Here is a 19,676-nt window from a genome sequence, read left to right as displayed (position 1 = left end):
GGTGCTTTCGGAATTTTGAAATATGTACATGTGTTAGAAACGTATTCAGAAAGAAATAAAAAATAAATAAAATTAACACAAAAACCATATGGGAATTACATTAACAACTTTATGCCAATGATTTTGAAAATGTCAACAAAATAGACACTTTCCTGCAAAAATGTAACTTGGTAAAAATTTTTAAAAATGCAGGAAAAAACAGAAATTCTGTCTAGACTTAGAACCATTAAAGAAATGGAATGCTTGGGCTGGCCGAGTGGTACATTGGTTAAGTCTTGGCTTGGGATACCAGCTCTGAGCGGCAGGGCCCCAGTTGGGATCCCACTTGAGGGCCAGTGACGCTGCGCCCTCTATAGCTAAGATGGTGAACAACAGCTTGACCTGGAGCTGGGCTGCTGTGAGTCGCGGGCAACAGTGTAGGCTGCAGCCCGTGCGCAGTGAGCTACTGTGACTGGCTGGCAGCCAGCGTGAGCCGCTGTGAGCGGCCGTCCAATGGCTGGCAAGCGGCTGCCTCACCCGGGAAGAGTGCAACGATAATACCAACATGGGCCAGTGAAGCGACTGTTCTCCACAACTAGACTGAAGAACAAAAGGACAGCAACTTGTCTAGTCTCCTTCTCCGATTCCCCAACGCTGTTCCTCTCCTCCAATTCCCCAATAAAATAAAATAAAAAAAGAATGCTTAATTTAAATTCTGTATTGCATGCCCTTAAATATCTCCCAACAAACAAAGCCAATGAAAAACACCAGGCCTGAATAATTTTATAGGTAAATTCAGCAAACATTAAAATGAACAGAAAATTCTGATCTTATATATAATCTTCCAGAAAAAGAAAGCGTAAATCTCAACTCACTGTCAATTTATTATAAGCTTAATCCCAAAGCAGACATGGACAGTAGAAGAAAGAAAAGCATAGCACAATATCATTTATGGACATATATGCAAAAATGCTAAACAGAATATTAGCAAATGATCCAGCAATGTATTAAAAACGTATCAAGACCAAGTTGTCTTTCTCCTGGGAAACTAAGATGATATAACCAAAATCTAATGTATTTCAAACTATCACTGGAAAAAAACTGTATGATAACTGCTACCTAACAGAACTTCCTTAACTTGATCAAGCATATTTTGCCTCAGTTTGTTTTTTTCTTACTTGCTTATTGCCTGTGTTCCCTGCTGCATGGGGGAGCGGCAGGAAGGCAGGGCTTATGTGTTTTTTTTCACCACTGTCTAACTCTAGCTCATGCCTAGCACTGTTCTTGGCACAATGTAAATAAGTAATGCATGAACAGTGGACCTTTGAGTGAGGTTAAGCTTTAGGGACGAAGGTGCTCTACACGCATCACCCATCCGCGCCCGACGCAGCTCCAAGAGCATCTGCCAGCGGGTGCTCCAGGGCGAGGCCTGAAGCGTGCTGAGGATACCGGAGCCCTTTCTCGTGGCCGGCCGGGAAGTAGAGCGCCTGCGCTACCCAGAGCCAGGAGGCACACGAGTGAAGTGGGCGGGGCTCCAGGCGCTTGCGCGACGGAGGCATGTGGGCGGAGCCTTTTGCGCCTGCGCAGTTGGCGGCGGCCGTGCGGGGCGGGCAAGAGGCGGGCCGAGGGCGGGCGCAGCAAGGGAGGAAGGGCGGGCCGGGGGAACGGCGCCGCGGGGTTGGCTGCTACCCTGAGGCTGGACTCAACGGATTCGGGCCGCGCCACCGGGCGAGCTCGCCGCCCGGCCCGAACCCGGAGCCAGCGAGCGAGCGAGGCGGCGCCGCGCGGTAAGAGCCAAGGCCCGGTCCCCTCAGTGTGTCCCGGAGGGCCAGTCCATCTCCTCAGCGCCGCCCGCGCGGCCAGGCCCAGGCGACCCCGCAGACCCCCGGTGGGCCCGCGCCTGCGCCGTCCCTCTCCCGGGCCCCCCAGCCCGTCCCGCGCCTGCGCGATACCTCTCTGGGGCTCCCCGGCCGACCCGCAGTTGTGCCGCGGGACTCGCTGGCCGCCTGTGGCTGTGTTGGGGCCTGGTTCTAGGCTCTTAGTCCGCTGGTCCTCTCCGAGCCGAGGCGCCGGGCGCGACCCTCACATTTTGCCTTCTTCGATCCCTAGGAGAGGCCGGGGCCGCCGTCTCGCCGTCCTGGTCCTCTGGTCCCATGCCCCGGGAGGGGACAGTGCTGTTGTGGGACCCTAAGGACGCGGCGCGGGGAGCAGACCCGCAGGCAGCGGACCCCGGGCTTCCTGCGGGCTCAGCTTCCGCCGAGGCCCGCAGCCCTCCCAGCCTCGCCCCGCTCCGCTTGGAGGTTAGCCCGAAGCAGGCGGAATGTCCTTTTTTTCTTGAGACCTGGTTAATTGCATCAGGTTGGATATGAATAATCGGTGTTTTTGCTGAGGAAATTTTTACATTTCCTGCAATCTGGTAATTATATGGCATAAGTGGTTACGTTTAAGACCAGATAGTTCATTCTTGGGCAGTTCCCTAGAGATATCTGGAAAAGAAATCAGTTTCCACGTAGTTCCAGCCTATTGACAAGACTAAGAATTCCTGTGACCATTCAAATACAGAGACTCTTGATTTGTTGATGCCTTTGATAATTTGCGGGCAAGTACGGGAGGGCCCGGGAAAAATTACCGTAAATTCGCTGCCCTATTTTGATTACAGGGAAAAATGTGTTGTAAAAAGAGCATCTCAAGCCACTGATAATGTTTTCCTGAGTTGACTACAGATTCAAGAAACAAAAATGTTTCAGAGCCCCGCAGCGTTTGCTGTCACCCAAGATGCATCTTGAGATGAAATCAGAGCTGTACTCTTCTTAGGCATGAGCAGACATCAGCATAATACAGATAGGTTATAAAGTAGCCAAACCTATATAGAAGAGTATATGGTGTAAGTAGAAGTAGAGTATTGATCTGGATAAAATTGCTTCTGTAAAGAAATGGCTGATCCAGTATTTTCTTTCCTTTATAAAAATGTCTCTTCCCCTCTGATTTAGTATGTACCAAGCAGTCTTTAGACTCAGCAACTTTTGGTAGCTGGAAAATGTTTCTTAATTGCCTGTGTATAGTTCAGTTACATAGGGATTTTCTTGCCTTTTTCAGTAAGAAAGTGAATATTGTGCCATAGGAAACCTTTATCATTGTGCGCTTTGGTCCAAATAATAGTCCAAATAATTTGAGTGTCAGTGAAGTACAGTATCATATTAGTGATTATAGCAGTTGTGGTTAAAGTGAAGTTTGTATCAAAATTTCCATTTTAAACTTGAACTTTTAGGGTATATATCTACAGTGCAACCTGTCATTTTGAGGTTTTTCTGAAACAGGTTCTCCTTATAACTGACTTGACACAGTACATCTTATATTTCAGATGACTCAGATGATGGTATTGCTTCGGTTCAAAATTGCTGTCAGGGTTGGGTTTTCATAATACATGACTTGCCATATAACCATATACAGTTATTTAAATCACATGGTTAACTTGTAAATGGTGTTACACAAACTGTCCAGCTCAGCAGAGGAACAGTGACTTGAGTGTCAGTAGGCTAGAGAAGTTCTCTTAGCTTTATGGCCTTGGGCAAATTGTTTTCCTTTCTGGACCTTCATTTCCCCATCTGTAAAGTGTGTGTGTGTGTGTGGGGGGGGTGAGGTGGGGGGGAGAAGTTGCGAGGAGGAGATTGAAAGGAGCTTGAGTTGCTAATTTAACATTTACCATCTTGCTTACTAAGTCTCTTCCAACTAGGGAAGTCTTCTTCAATTAGGGGAGAGAACTAGGTCTTAGCAGTTCCATGACATTGTTTGTGGTCCCTCCTCAAAGATGGGGAGAGGGGGCATCATAAGTTGGTGAGGACAAATTTTGGAGACTCTTACTTGGTCAGGCCCCTGAAATGGAGTGTTGAGTGGGCCTTTAGTGTATTGAGAAAATATGGGAAGTTTTTTTTTTTTCAAAGATTTTATTGGGGACTTGCGGGAGGGGAATCGGGGCAGGGGAACAGACAAGTTGCTGTCCTTTTATCTTCAGTCTAATTGTGGAGGATGTCGCTTCACTGGCCCATGTTGGTATTATCATTGCGCTCTTCCCTGGTGAGGAAGATCGTTTGCTGGCCATTGGACGGCCGCTCACGGCAGCCCACTGCAGCAGGGGCTGCAGCCTACACCGTCACCAGTGACTCACGGTGACTCATGGCAGCCCAGCTCCAGGTCGAGCTGTTGTTCACCATCTTAGCTGTAGAGGTCGCAGCATCGCTGGCCTCATGTGGAATCTGAACCCGGGCTCTGCTGCTCAGAGCTGGCATCCCAAGCCAACTTTTAACCGACACGCCACTCGGCCAGCCCGGGAGTTTTTCATGAAACTAAATTTGTTCAGTTAAAGGACTGCCCTTTTCAGATGGCGACTGGCGCCCTCCACAATGAATATTGAAGAACAATAACTTGTCTGTACCCTTACCCCGATTCCCCAACACTGTTCCCCTCCCCCAATTCCCCAATAAAATCTTAGGGGAAAAAAAAGGACTGCCCTTTCTAAAAAAATGTTTTCTGGTGTTAAAATTAATCATCTTTTATGAAATGATGGTTATAGTAAATGGTGGTATATGGTGATTGTAAATGGCGAATGCAAGGTTGGTTATCTCATCAGAATAAGACATTTTTTAGAAGTAAAGCCTAGAATCTATTGTTTTGTTGTTAGGGTGTTTAGGAAAAAGTTCCTGGGATTTTTGCTGCTCAGATTAAAATATAGGTTATTTTTTAAAAGTAAATTGTGGTCATTAGTCATGGTCGTTAGTCGCAGGCAACTGAGAAAGCTCTGTTCAATTTGCTTTATTAAAGATGGTCCTATTCTGATCATCCATTCCTACTGGATACAAAATGTCAGGATATTTTTGTGTGTGTGCTTGTGCCAACAAAATAAACCCAGGCAGGAAAATTCCTCCTGGTGGTTGGAATTGTTAGTGTTGAATAGACTAACTGCAGAGGTAAAAAAAAACCCATGGGGGTTCTCTGTCAGCTCAGAAATCTTTATTGTGGTCTCAGTCTTTTGTAATGAAATAACACACCATCAAGAAATTAGGCTTACAGGGCCGGCCGAGTGGCACGTTGGTTAAGAGCTGGCTTGGGACACCAGCTGTGTGTAGCAGGGCCCCGGTTTGAATCCCATATGAGGGCCAGTGGCACTGCCCTCTACAGCTAAGATGGTGAAAAACAGCTCAACCTGGAGCTGGGCTGCGGTGAGTCACCGGCAATGGTGTAGGCTGCAGTGGGGCTGCAGTGGGCTGCCATAAGCTACTCTGTGTGGCCGACAGCTGGTGTGAGCTGCCAAGAGCCTCTGTGAGCGGCCGTCCAGAGGCTGGTGACCGATCTGCCTCACTGGGGAAGAGCACAATGATAATACCAACATGAGCCAGTGAAGCTACGTCCTCCACAACTAGACTGAAGAACAAAAGGACAGCAACTTGTCTGCTCCCCTTCCCCCAATTCCCCAATAAAATCTTAAAAAAAAAAAGAAAGAAATTAGGCTTACAGATTATATTTCAGATATGCTGAGGGGGAGAAGTGGCTCTGGTTTGTTCTAAAGCGAATGTAACAGATGATCTTTGTGTCTGTGAAACGTCTTTAAAATTCTTCCTAGTCAGATGTTAATAGCAGATGAGATTTAGAGTTATTATAAATCTTTTTTTTGTACTCACAAAACTACAATATATCAAAGTGTGTCAAGCATACATTTTAAAAGTGTCTTGAATTAAAATTAATAATGCAATCTCTAATTCTTCATAATACTCATTTCTACATTCAGAGGACTGACTGCTTTCAAGCTACCTCTGAGTTCTCCATTTTCAAAGGATAATTTGATAACCCCACAAAAGAAATTTGTCCATGAGTGAAAAGAGTGCAGCTCTGTTAACAGTATTTTTCTTGATCTTTTCCCACATCTTCATTGTATTAATAGTTCTTTTATTTTTTTGGTTAAATCCAGAGGTTTGCTCCCTGCCTGGGTCTTTCCAAAATAGTAATCTGTTCATAGTCACCATCTCGCCCCAACCCCTGCAATTTAAAATCCTTCAATGGTTCCCACTGTCTTCATAATCAAATCTGCCAACCCTTAGCTCGGTATCCAGGACACTTCATCACTGGGCTCTAGCCTTCACTTTCATTCTTCCCCCACCTTTTTTTAGGTGCTTCATTGAGCTTTGCTGAACAACTCTTGGCCCCTTGAACTCTCTCCTGTTGCCTTGTCTCCCTCTGCTGGAATGTTGTTTTACTTCATCTGATTATCACCTTCAAAACTCAGCTCAGGTACTACTACCTTGCCTGGAAGACATCCCTTATCCTGTCTCATGCAGACTTGTCCAGCACCCTGTCCAGTTAGGATTTGGCACCCTGTGTTTTGTCTGCTCCCTCCACGCAGTGGATAGTAGAGTACGATGTGTGGCTTGATACAAAGTTGTTGCATCTTTTGGGTGCGAGATGTGTTGGGCATGTCAGTGCTACGGAGGAAGTGGGCCTCTTCGTTCCTGCCCTTAAGGAGTTTTTCACTCCAGGTGCACTTGACCTCACCAGCCTTGAGACACCTCCTAGTCATGCACACCGGTTTGCAAAGGCCACTTAATTGTATCTTAGTGTCTAATTCAGATCCTATTTCTTGAAGGAGACTCTGTCTCTAATGTCTGTTTTGTCATCCAGAAACCAGGTGGGCATCGCCTTTGTTCCCAGCTCTGGAAGCATCATTATGCATTTTGCTTCCTTTTTTTTAACCTTGTATAACTTCCAGAACCTTGAGGTTTTTTATTAAAAAAAATTTTTTTTAATTTGATGTGTTTGGACAGTAAATGTTTAAGAGATTAAGATAATAGATTTCAAGTTTGTCTGTTGTGCATATAGCCTAGGGAAAACAGAAATTAATGGGGAAGAATACTTCGTCTCTTTTTTTTATAAAGCCCCATATTACCCTTCTTTTCAAAAGAACTGAGCTTACATCAAAAAAAAAAGAAAGAAAAAAAGATCCTTGTTAAGCTTAGGAGAGAGGCATGCAAAGAAACTGGCAGCAGTGTTAAGATTTGTCAAGAAATACCTGTTCTTCCTCTCTTCCTTTTCATGTTCTTGGGAAAAATCCCAACTCAGCCATTTTCCAGTGGCACCTCTTCCACCAGGAATTCCCGAGGCAGTCTGTTGGGGCTGCTTTTTTCCAGAACGGTGACAATTGGACACTTTCTCCCCAAAGATGCCCATTTTTCCCACCTAGGAGACACAAGTGTACTGAGTCCCACTCCCTTTTTGTCCTGGAAGGTTCTCCTTGTTATGTTTTGGTTCTACCTCACCAGACCCAAGAATTCTTGAGTAGGAGCTATTGAGTTTTCTTCTTGCATGCTTTTTTTTTTTTTTTAACTTTTGGTGGACTTGGTCCTGTCTTAAATCTTCTGTTCTGTGTTCTTGTTCTTCTTTTCTGGCAGCCTGCATTTTTCTTGCAAATTCCATTGAGTCATTAGTTTCTCAGGTTTGCTTTCTGTGCTCCATTACAAATTACCTGTTGGATTTTTCAACCCTAGTTCTCTCATTTTTATTCTTTATGTTCACCTCATTGCACACTTACTCAGTGTTGCCCAGTCCCTCCACTCAAGGCCTCCAGCCTTGGATTTATTTATTTGTTTTTGGTCTTTTTTATATTTGTTATCTCCTTCTTGCCTCAACACTTGCCTCCTTCTCCATCATTCATGTATTCATTTGAATACATGAGTGCATGAGTGCAGGTAGTCACTTGAATACATGAATACACCATTCTTATTCATGTATCATGTTTTCATTCATGTATGCATTTGCAAATGTGTATGTTTTAAAATTACTGAGATATAATTCATATACCATAAAGCTCACCTGTTTTGAGGTGTACATATTGTTTTTAGTATATTCACAGAGTTATGCATTGATCATCACTTTTTAATTCCACATTTTTTGTCACCTCAGAAAGAAACCTTGTACCCATTAATAGTTACTCCACTTCCCCCAGCCCCTGGTAATCACTAATCTACTTTCAATTTTTATGGATTTGCCTGTTCTCGATATTTCATGTAAGTGGAATCATACAGTTTGTGGTTTGCATGGCTTCTTCCATTTAGCATATTTTCAAGGTTTATCTGTGTTGTAGCATGTACTAGTACATCATTCCTTTTATGGCCAAATAATAGTCCATTCTTTTTTTAAAAAATCTATCAATTGATGGACATTTGGGTTTTTCCCACTTTTTGGCTGTTATGAATAATGCTGCTATGAACATTCCTGTACAAGTTTTTGTGTGGACATATGTTTTCATTTCTCTTAGTTATATACCTAGGAGTGGAATCATTGGTTCACGTGGTAGATATGTTAAACTTTTTGAGGAATCCACCAAACTTTTTCCAAGTTGCATCATTTTACATTCCTGCCATCAGTGTATGAGGGTTCTAAGTTCTCCACTTCCTCTCTAATGTATGGGCTTTCGGGGTATACTTTTTAAAAAATAGGATCATATTTTTGACACTTCCACTTGTTTTCTTTGCTTAATACTTCTGGAAATGCCATTAACATAGCTGTTATCACTCTAACTCATTGTGATTAATAGCTTCATAGTACTATTCCATAGTATAAATATACAATTCATTTATTCAGTTCAGCAGATATTTATTAAGTGGCTGGGACTGTTCTAGGCTCTAGGGCAACAGCAAGGAACAAAACAAAACCCCCTGCACTGTTAGAGTTTACTTTCTTGTGGGAGAGGGGTGGGAAGTCAGGAAACAAACAAGCATTATGGCATAGGGTTTTACCTGTGAAGTTTGAGTTTGTGGCAGCTTTGAGTAGTGTATATGAAGTATAATACCAAAGGAAGTTACTGTAGCAGTGTTAGTATTAACCACCTTGCAGGCAGAAGTAGAAACATTTTCATAAAATAAAAAGAAAAAAACAACTGTTTAATGTGGATATGGAATTTTTCTGGGAGATAAACTGATGAGCCTGAAAAATAAGTGTATATGCATATGTCCTTGGTAACAAAGTTTGCACATTTATAAATTGTGTCCACATCCTCTTACTTTGGTGATAAGTAATAGGCACCCTTCACCAAAAGCCAGGTGAGGTATATATGTTGGAAATGTCTGATGGATGCAGCTGAGAGTACTTTGGGGGACATGGCAAAACTTCCAGGCCCATTCAAGAGTCTTGTTTTCTTCGTGAACCTTTATATGTTTGCCCTATGAATTATTGATATTGTACCCTGCAGTAAAGCCTTCTTTAAATTATTCATGTTGATGTTTAGGGAAAATAATCTGGGTCATCTAGAGTGGTTAGGCCTGGAGGAAAAAACCATGCCCCTCCCCTTGAAGGTCAGATTATATTGATATGCAGCCTAGTTGGGCTTGTGCTAACCTACATTTCTCTGTTGGCCCTAGAAGTAAAATAAGCAGTTAAAATAAATATTTCTGTTTTATTTTTTTAAAAATTGACTTTGAAGTGAAGTTAGAAATGTACACTTTAGACACCGATTTACTCATCTTCCTATACCCACCCAGGTCAGTACCTTGCTCAGCCAGATAGTCCACTCTGGGCCAAAGGTCGATCATGAGGGAATGCAGATCATTCATTAATCAGAATTTCACTGTAATGAATAAAATGTTATTTTGCAAATATTTTTTTTGACATTTTAGTTACTAACAGTCCTTGTTTTTAAATTAAAAAAAAATGTAACCTGCAAGTTTATGTTAAAGTAGTATTTTGACGGTCTAGTGTAGAATATAAATGTCAGCCAGGAAACCATCTAGCTGCACTGGGATTCTTTGTTATCTCCTCCTGCCTTTGCTTCTGACTCCCTCCCCCACCGCATGCTCTTAGGTGGGTTGGGTTCCAAAACTTTATTTATAAAACTAATTTAATTCATAAGGCTTATGAAGTTTATGTTAATAGTACTGTGGAATCTAATGAGCACCTATAGCAGCAGAGCTGAAAAAGCCTACATTTTCATGTGTACCTTTCATTACATGTGGTCCTCTCACAACACATCTTGAGGTAGTTAGCACAACTATTAGTTTTCTTAATTTTATAAGTGAGGAAACAAGGTTAAGAATACAAAGCTAACCAACGGCCAAGCTTGGATCTGAGCCCAGGTTTCTGACTAAAAAATGACCTGTGTTCTTTTCACTAATATGCTTCTCAGCTAAAATGCATTTGTCATATGATTAAAGGAACTACAGTGGTATTTAGCCTGAAGAATAAAAAACATAGGTACGGCATTGTTTGCTTTGTAATTGAAATATTTGAAGAGCTTTTGCATGGGAAGGGATGGATCTATTTTGTGTTGCTTTGGCAGATATTCTGGTAAATGGTAGTTACAGTTAAACTGACATTTGGTTCCATATATGAAAAACTGCCTGAGAATTGAAGGGGCTACCCTTTCAAGTTACCACCTAGTAACAAAGGCTATGGGGTGTGCCCTAGGATGATAGGTGGGGGATTAAATTTGATGCCTGCTCTCCTTATGGAAGTCCACTACCCCTTTTTTACTCTCTTCTTTGCCTCCTCCCTCTACCCCCTCTCCTGACTGAGAGGTTGCCTGGACCTTCTCTCCTTCCTAATTGCTTGTCTTTTCTCCCTTCAGCCACTCACAGCCAAGTTTGTTTGTTGTTGTTTTTTTTAAGATTTTTTAATTGGGGAATTGGGGGAACGAACAGCGTTGGGGAATCGGGGAAGGGGAATAGACAAGTTGCTGTCCTTTTGTTCTTCAGTCTAGTTGTGGAGGATGTTGTTTCACTGGCCCATGTTGGTAATGTGATCATTGTGCTCTTCCCGGGTGAGGCAGTCGCTTGCCGGCCATTGGATGGCTGCTCATGGTGGCTCATGGCAGCTCACACTGGCTGCTGGCTACTCACGGTAGCTTACGGCAAGCAGCCCACTCAGCCCCACTGCAGCCTATGCCATTGCTGGCGACTCACGGCAGCCCAGCTCCAGGTTGAACTGTTGTTCACCATCTTAGCTGTAGAGGGCGCAGCATCACTGGCCCATGTGGGATCCGAACTGGCGGTCCTGCGGCTCAGAGCTTGCACTCCCAAGCCAACTCTTAACCAACGAGCCACTCGGCCGGCCCTGGAGGCAAGTTTTTAATGTGGACAGTCTCGACAATATTTAATGATAATTTTTTTTGACATTCAATATTATTTTATATTAGCAATGATAATTTTGTTTTATTGGTTCATTTTTTTTAACTTTTGGAATGTGTACTTATTCCTTTCATATTATTTTAAATAAAGTGACAGTAAAGTATGAATTTGGAATTCATAATTTTTTCCAATTCTATTTCTACGGGGATTAAAAAAAACAACAATGAAATAAAAATTGAAGAGTGTGTACCGTGATGGCAGGCTAAAGGGAGGATTTACTAAAGAATTAAGAGAGTCCCTGCTGAAAGGCCAACACAGTATTTACTTTCTCACCCAAGGCTTATTATCCTCAGAGATAACCACCCAAGGTTATCCTGTTTTGTTTGTAGTTTCATGTGATTGTGCAAAATATAGAAAACTACATAGCTGTTGCATTTGCCGGGCCAAAGGAGCTATATATTGCAAACGGGGGGAGAGGATGGTCAGCAGTGGCAAATTTTGCATTGACTTCAGAGAGTGACTTCTGAAAAAGAACCTTTTAAAAAAAGTTGTCAGAGCCCAGAGTTGAGGTATTTATTCAGCGATCAAGTCTCTGTGACATGCTGTGTCAGAAGTGAGGTTGGGAGATGTGAGATGAGGGGGTAGCTGAACTGAAAAGGAGGTAAGAGGAATAGGCAAGTGAAAAAGTAAGCTAGAATTCTCCCCACATAAGTACAATATTTTGCTTTTTAAAATAATTGAAGTTATACCGCTGTTGTTTGGAGCCATCAAAGATGAAAATTGTGAATCTCTGAGTATCTCGCTAACTAAAGTCAGTGTAAGAGCTTCACATTTCAGTTTATGTCTGATGATAGAACAGTCCTCCCAGCCCCACTAGAATGCTTTGGTGAGGGTGGTGAAGGACATAACCATTAGCTCATTTGATGTAGGGGCATCTCTGATTATTAGCTGCTCTGGAATCTGTCTCTTGATAACTTTCACTCACTAGTCCTATGCCTGCCTCCTGGATCTTCTTAAATTTGAAAACAGCTATTGTTGTTGCTGAGTTTGAAAGTCTCACTTCTTTGCGTTGCTTTTAGAGCCGTCTGGACTGGAGACAGGCTAGTTATTAGATTCCCTCCTTATTGTGTTGTTCTAGAACAGTACTCTGAGGAGCACAGAGTCTACCTGGGATTCCTGTCTTCCTGGATCCACACAATGTAAATCAAGCGAGGACTGTATTAATAGCCCTGCCGTGCTGTCGGGACATAATTGGGTTGTCGGAAAAGTCATGATGTATTTCGTCTATGTTTTTCAAAGGTCATTTATTTATATAAAGAACAAAGATCAATGAGTGATATAGTGCCCATTTTGTTCGATAACCTTTTGCCATCTTTCAGTGAGCTTCATAACTCCTCGTTCATAGAAGGACCTGTCTTTATTTGCAAAAAACTAAACAACGTGCTGATTTACAGCCTCATCTGAATTGAACGTTATACCACGCAAGGAGTTTTGAAGAGAGCGAAACAAGTGGAAGTCTGACGGTCAGGCGAGTATGGTGGGTGTGGCAACACATCCCATCCAAGCTCCAGTAATTTTTGATGGGTGATCAGACTTGTGTGTGGTCTCGCGTTGTTGTGATGGAGCACAACTCCTTTACAATTAACAAGCTCTGGACGTTTCTGGATGATGGATTCATTCAAACTGTCCAATTGCTGGACAGTACACATTCGAATTGATTGTTTGGTTCCTTGGTAGGAGCTCAGAAAACACGACACCTTTAAAATCCCACCACACTGAGAGCATAACCTTCCTCTGATGAATGTCTGCTTTCAATGTCGTTTGAGGCAAATCACTATGTCGGGACCAAGACCATTTGTGCACCACATTGTTGTAAACAATCCCCTTCTCATCACCAATTATCAGTCGCTTCAAAAAAGGATCGTTTTCCTCACGTTTAATGAGCATATTGCAGATGTTTATACGCACCATCAAATGAACTTCTTTGAGTTCATGCAGAACCTAAGTACCGAGCTTGCTTATATATCCCAGCTTCTTCAGGTGGTCGTGAACACTTGAATGATGGATGTTCAATGTTTCTGCAATCTCTCGTGTCGTGTAACGTGGATTTGACTCGATCAATGCCTTTATTTTGTCATCAACCTCAGAGGGCCTCCCTGACTGAGGAGCATTGTTGAGATCAAAATCAGCAGCACAGAATTTCGTGAACCATCATTGGCACTGACGTTCTTATAGAGCATTGTCACCGTAAACTTTATGCAACTTTTCACAAGCTTGACACGCGTTCTTCCCTTTATGGAAGTAAAAGAGTAAAATATGGCAAAAATACACAGTTTGGTCTTCCATCTTCAACTTGTTGTAAAATCTCCAAAACCCAACTAAATCGCTCATTTTTTTTTTTAGAATAAAGCTAGAACTGTCAGCTGTCAAATGACATAGCAATAGCATACATGCGAATGACACTAGTACTTCCAAAAATGAACTAGTGCCATCTGTTACAAACATGCGTCATGACTTTTCCGACAACCCAATAGTAAGCTTACGGTCAGCCAAAACTCCCGCACTGCTTCACAGAAGCAAATCTTCCAGAGGCTTTCTCTCAGTTTTTCTCTTACCGGGAACTTGTGGACAGTAAGATCAAATCCTGACCTTTGGCAGCATGTGTACTGGTGCAAAATCTGGTTCCTCTCAGTTGCCACTTTATTTTTTTATTTTTTATTTTTTTTCTAAGATTTTGTTGGGGAATTGGGGGATGGGAACATCCAAGTTGTTGTCCTTCAATCTTAGTTGTGGAGGGGGCAGCTAGCTCAGCTCCAAGTCTAGTCATCATCTGGCAACCCATCAGCAGATCGCAGCCGCTCAGCTCAAGGTGCCGTGTTCAATCTTAGTTGCAGGTGGGCATAGCCCAGCATGCCATGCGGGAGTCGAACTGGAAACCTTGTTGCCAAGAGCGAACGCTCTAGCCACTGAGCTATCTGGCCGCCAGTCGGCAGCTCAGGGCAGCTCAGCTCAAGGTGCTGTATTCAATCTTATTATAGTTGGGGGTGGGCATAGCCCACCATCCCATGCGAAAGTTGAACACGGCAACCTTGTTGTTAGGAGCACGCGCTCTTTCACCAGCTGAGCCATCCTGTTAGCAGCTCAGCTCCGGCGCAGCTCACTGGCCCATGTGGGAATCGAACTGGCGACCCTGTTGCTCAGAGCTCACGCTCTTCACCAACTGAACCACTTGGCTGGCCCTCTCAGTTGCCACTTTAAATTGGAGATGATGCTTACCAAAAAAATAAATAAAAAAACAAGATGATGGGTATGTAAATTAACTAGATGGTGGGAATTTTTTCGCAATGTACATGTATATCAGTCACCACGATGTACACTTTAAAGATCTTATAACTTTGTCAGTTTACTCAGTAAAGGTGAAAGAAAAACCAGAGATGAAACACCTGCAGAAGATCAGGGTTTCCTGTCCGGCACTTGAGTTACAGAGATACAGTCCAGATTTCTTATTTCTTATTTGTTTACAAATGGCATGCAAAATGGTAGCGATCCCTGGGTTTTAGGCCTAGCAGGTTTGCCACCTTATTTAATGTACCAACTCAGGGAAGTCAGGACATCTGTTGACCCGAGGTGTTCCAGCTTCAACTCGGCTGTGTTTCTCCTTTGTAGGCCTCCCTCCCATTGAATGCGTGATGGCCTTTTGCTAGTGTCTCCATTAACCACGGTTTGTGAGAGCCTCTAAATTGTTGGAGTGAAAGGTTTTCTTCTCATTTCCTTCTGCCCCTCATCAACTTTTTCTTCCTAATTTCTTTTTGGAATTACTGTCTTTAGTTGGTATCTGGAGAGGCATTCTTGTAACTTGCATTTGTTCTGGTTACACATGTAAATGATGACATTGCTGCAGGGTTACTGACACATACATTGCTTACTTCTTCACTTTTCTCAGTGCCCTGTATCATGTGCTCTTTCCATCCTAGCTACCAGCCTGCCAATCTGCTCTGAAAGATTGGAAATGAGTAGGGAGTCATCAGCCACTCTTATCAACACAAGGACAGTGTCTCTAAGGCCTCAGTCTCTACAGTAACGTTTTGCTTACCTGCTTCCACATAAGCTGCTGATTGATAATGGTTAGGATTTGGAAAGGGGAAGGGGAAATTTGGGTTTACAGGAATTGGTGGGGCTTGAACAAAGGAGAGGCAGTAATGAGCATTCCTGAGGTGAAGGATTTAGTCCATTAAGGGAGGGGAAGGCCTATCACTGAGGAGCAGTTGACAGAGTCTTTCTGTAAAGGGCCATATAGTAAATATTTTAGACTTTGCAGGTGGTATGATCTCTGTTGCAGCTAATCACCTCTATCATTGTAGCCCAAAAGTAGCCACAGAAATATGTAAATGAGTGAATGTAGCTGTTTCAATGAAAGTTTCTTTGTGGACTTCGAAATTTGAATTTTGTATGTAAGTTTTCGATGTTATGAAATATACTTTTGATTTCCCCCCCAGCCATTTAAAAATGCTAAAAATATTCTTAGTTTGTGGATGGTACAAAACAAGTGATGGGCCGCGTTTGGCCTGTGTACTGTAGTTTGCTGACCCCTGACTTAGAGAAACAGGAAGCAGAGAGGACTGGTTAGAAGACGGGGAAACCAGGCTGAGGTCTAGACTTAAGGTGGTATGAAGAAGGAAACCATTTTTGTGATATAATTAAAATTTTAAAGGAAGCTATTTTGTGTTTATGTAGGCATGAAAGCATCTCAGTCTTTGTTAAAACAAAATACTCCCTCACTCTGGAAAATTTCAAACATACAAAATAGAGAAAATAAGATAATGGAACAGTGGTGATGTAGTCATCACTCAGCTTCCACAATTATTAATTCTAGGCCCTTGATGTTCTGTAGGAGTTTTATTTTATTTTTTTAAGATTTTTTTTTTTATTGGGGAAATTGGGGGAAGAGAAGTGTTGGGGGAATTGGGGAGGGGATCAACCAAGTTGTCTTTCAATCTTAGTTGTGGAGGGCACAGCAAGCTCAGCTCCAAGTCCAGTCACGCCGCACAGCTCAAGGTCCCGAGTTCAGTCTTTTTTTTTTTTTTTAAGCTGAGCCATCCTGCTACCTATTGGTAGCTCAGTGGCTGCTCAGCTTGGGCAGGACTCGAACTGCCGAGTTCAGTCTTACTTGAGGGTGGGCGTAGCCACCATCCCATGCGGGATTCGAACTGGCAGCCTTGTTATTAAGAGTGCGCGCTCTATCCCCTGAGCCACCCGGGTGGCAGCTCAGCTCAAGGTGCCGAGTTCAGTCTTAGTTGTGGGCAGGCGTAGCCCACCGCCTCGAACAGGCAGCCTTGTTTTAGGAGCACGTGCTCTCACCAGCTGAGCCATCCTGCCACCTGTTGCCAGCTCAGCGACAGCTCAGCTTGGGTGCAGCTCATTGGCCCATGTGGGAATCGAACCAGCGACCCTTTTGCTCAGAGCTCGCGCTCTAACCAACTGAGCCACTCGGCTTTTGATTTGAATTCTGTTAAATCTATATATAAATTTGGGGGGACTGATTTCCTAACAACCTGGAGTCGTCCAACTCATAAACTTGTTATATCTCTCAATTTATTTAGGTCTTTTGTTTATTTCAGTGATATTTTGTAGTTTTCAATGTACAGATCTTTCACCTTTTTTGGGCCAGATTTACCCATGACTATTTCATATATTTTGGTGTTACTGTAAGTACTATTTTTAAAAATTTCAATTTCCAATTGTTCATTGCTAATACTATATAGAAATACAGTTGATTTTGTATACTGATTTTATATTTTGAGATCTTGCTATCTTCTACTAGTTCTAATAGCTTGTTTTGTAGATTCCATTTGACATTTCATCAAGTGTGCCTACAAATAAAGAGTTATTTCTTCCTTACCAATCTGAATGCCTATTGTTTCTTTTTCTTGCCTTATTGCACTAAGAACCTCTAGGACAATAATGAATAGAAGTGATGAGAGCGAATTTCCTTGTCTTATTCCCAATTTTAGGGAGAAAGCATTAAGCCTTATGCCATTAAGTATATTAACTGTAGGTGTTTCATAGGTACCATTTATCATGTTGAGGAGGTTCCCTTCTACTGCTGTTTTAATTGGAGGTTTTTGTTTTTGGTTTTTTTTTTTAATCAGGAATGAATGTCAGCTTTTGTCTCGTGCTTTTTCTGTATGTTGAGATGATCATGTTTTTTCTTTTATTTTTTCATGTGGCAAGTTACACTGATTTTTTTTTTTTTTTTTAGTTTAAACCAACCTTGCATTATTGGGATAAATCCTACTTAGTCATGATGTGTTATCATTTTTTTTAGATTATGGTATTCAATTTGCTAAAATTTTGCTTAGAATTTTTACATTTATCTTCATGAGACATATTGGTCTGTAATTTTCTTTTTGTGGTAGTGCTTTCCACTGTTTTCCTCCTTTTCCCTCTTATATCCTCATTCTACCACTAATGGTGAATAGAAGTTCTCCACTCAGTTATAGGATGTCTTATAACAGGCTGCAGACTGTTTAACAGGTGATTAAATCACCTGTCTAGAAAGAATTTACTAGGATTTACTTCTGTCATGCATGTCCTTTCCAGCAGTGGTTTGGGCTAATCACATTATAGCTTTGATTTTGTCTGATTTCTAGTGTTGGTTTCATTCCCTATATAATTATTGAATGATGTCTTTAAGGCACTGGCCCTGTCTTGCCTCATATATATGGCATTTGCATTCTAAGTGAGGCCTGTGGGAGAAGTCCACACACTGCCCTCTGAGGGTGTATTGATAAGGGCTAGAAGAGTTACAGTCTTAAGTGCTGGGGCCTTCATGAGTAGGGGAGACGCAGTGTGAATGTGGGTATTAGGAAATGTAGCTCCTCTGAGCTGGACTTCAAAGGGGTCTTGAGCTGGACTTGTCCTTTGAGATTGGCTTTGAAGGAGGAGGGAGCTTTCAATTAATGGACATTATAGTTTGGGGAATAATACGCCAGTTGGAAGGAGCTGCATGAGCCAGGCAGAATGACTAGCACAGGGTGGCTAATTTCATGAAAATGAAACAAACCTGCGGCTCTAAACTTAGGCTGTTTGGAGGGGAGTCCCAGAGAAGGGTTTTGGAATTGTAGGTCAGGCTGATTTGTTAACAAGACTGTTATACATGGGGATTTGGGTTTAGTATTCTTGCTGGTTATGGCTTAAGACTTCCGCCCATCTTTTTTGTCACGGTTCACTCTGTATGTTAGTCCTTGTATTCTGTTATTTCCTTCTCTACCACTGCCTTTCCTTCTCTCCCTGTTTGAGGGTCTGTGTGCCAGGGCTAGGGTTGCTAGATAAAATACAGGAGGCCCAGTAACAGCTGAGTTTCAGATAAAGCATGCCCCAAATGTTGCCAGGATAAAATGCAGTGAGGTGAGTGTGATGGTCCAAGTGCTAGAGAGGAGGGGTCTATAGAAGAGTCAGGGACTATGGATATGGCGTTAGAGCGGAATCTTGACATGACATGTGAGCAGTTAGTTCTTGGGCAAGAAGATGGTAAGGGCTTTCAGGAATAGGGACCTATAGGAGCAGAAGTGTGGGTATTTGAAAGAGGGTGGCTATGTTTGTGTATAAAATAGGAAACTAGGTGCGGCAGGTGGATGGAAGCCTGGGTCTAGAGGTACGCATGTTGGTCATTGGGGCGTTTGGTCTGAGGTAGGCGGTGAGGTATTGGGGGCAGGGAGTGGGAGGGTGGGCTTTGTGCTTCAGGATATGGAGAAGCAGTTCTGGTTCTGAAGTACTGAAGGTGGGGAAAACATTAGGAGGCTCTGGTAGTTGTCCAGCTGCACTTTTTCCTTGACACAAAAAGAGGCCGAGCAGGGCCGGCAGAGGTGGTGGGGACAGAGGAGGGAATGCTGTAAGCTGAAGCCCTTCCTTCAGTGCCAAGACACACCTCCATCATTTTGTGTGTGTTTTTTTTTAATTGGGGAACTGTGTGTTTTTCTAGGACCCATCAGCTCCAAGTCAAGTAGTTGTTTCAATCTAGTTGTGGAGGGCGCAGCTCAGTGGCCAATGTGGGGATCGAACTGGCAACCTTGGTTTTATGAGCATTGCGTTCTAACCAACTGAGCTAACCGGCCACCCGTCCATCATTTTTTAAATGTCTCTGAAGACAGCACCCTAAAAGCCCTCTGTAGTCTCACTGTACAGGCCGCCCCTTGAGATAAAAAAAGACAACCCAGGGCCGGCCGAGTGGCACGTTGGTTAAGGGTTGGCTTGGGACACCAGCTCTGAGCAGCAGGGCCCTGGTTCGGATCCCACATGAGGGCCAGTGACGCTGCGCCCTCTACAGCTAAAATGCTGAACAACAACTCGATCTGGAGCTGGGCTGCCATGAGTCGCTGGCGACAGCATAGGCTGCAGTGGGGCTGGCCGGCAGCTGGTGTGAGCTTTTGTGAGCTGCTGTGAGCCACCATGAGTGGCCGGCGGCTGGTGAGAGCTGCCGTGAGCCACCGTGAGCGACCGTCCAATGGCCGGTGATTGACTGCCTCACCCGGGAAGAGCACAATGATAATACCAACATGGGCCAGTGAAGTGACGTCCTCCACAACTAGACTG

General features: G+C 43.2%; 1 protein-coding gene and 1 long non-coding RNA gene across 6 annotated transcripts in view; one reads left to right on the top strand and one right to left on the bottom strand.

Annotated features, from left to right (window-relative positions):
* Nucleotides 1-1,473, bottom strand: part of LOC109394883 (uncharacterized) — a 14,089-nt gene extending 12,616 nt beyond the window's left edge. The window contains exon 1 of one of the 3 annotated variants that reach the window (XR_002126538.1): nt 1,302-1,473. This is a non-coding gene — a long non-coding RNA (uncharacterized LOC109394883). The remainder of the gene's footprint in view (nt 1-1,301) is intronic. The other 2 variants (XR_002126539.1, XR_002126537.1) reach the window with 2 other exon arrangements.
* A 132-nt stretch (nt 1,474-1,605) lies between these two features.
* The window catches only part of SPECC1L (sperm antigen with calponin homology and coiled-coil domains 1 like), a 141,946-nt gene continuing 123,875 nt past the window's right edge, over nt 1,606-19,676 (top strand). The window contains exon 1 of one of the 3 annotated variants that reach the window (XM_019665406.1): nt 1,606-1,766. The gene's annotated coding sequence lies outside the window, so the exon portion shown is untranslated. Of the gene's footprint in view, nt 1,767-2,135; nt 2,280-2,331; nt 2,396-19,676 lie in introns of those variants that run through there. The other 2 variants (XM_019665409.1, XM_019665407.1) reach the window with 2 other exon arrangements.

Source organism: Hipposideros armiger, unplaced genomic scaffold (genome assembly GCF_001890085.2).
Source record: "Hipposideros armiger isolate ML-2016 unplaced genomic scaffold, ASM189008v1 scaffold_443, whole genome shotgun sequence".
NCBI classification, from domain to species: domain Eukaryota; kingdom Metazoa; phylum Chordata; class Mammalia; order Chiroptera; family Hipposideridae; genus Hipposideros; species Hipposideros armiger.
The sequence above is the reverse complement of the archived record's forward strand: the minus strand, read 5'-3'. Positions and strand labels throughout refer to the sequence as shown.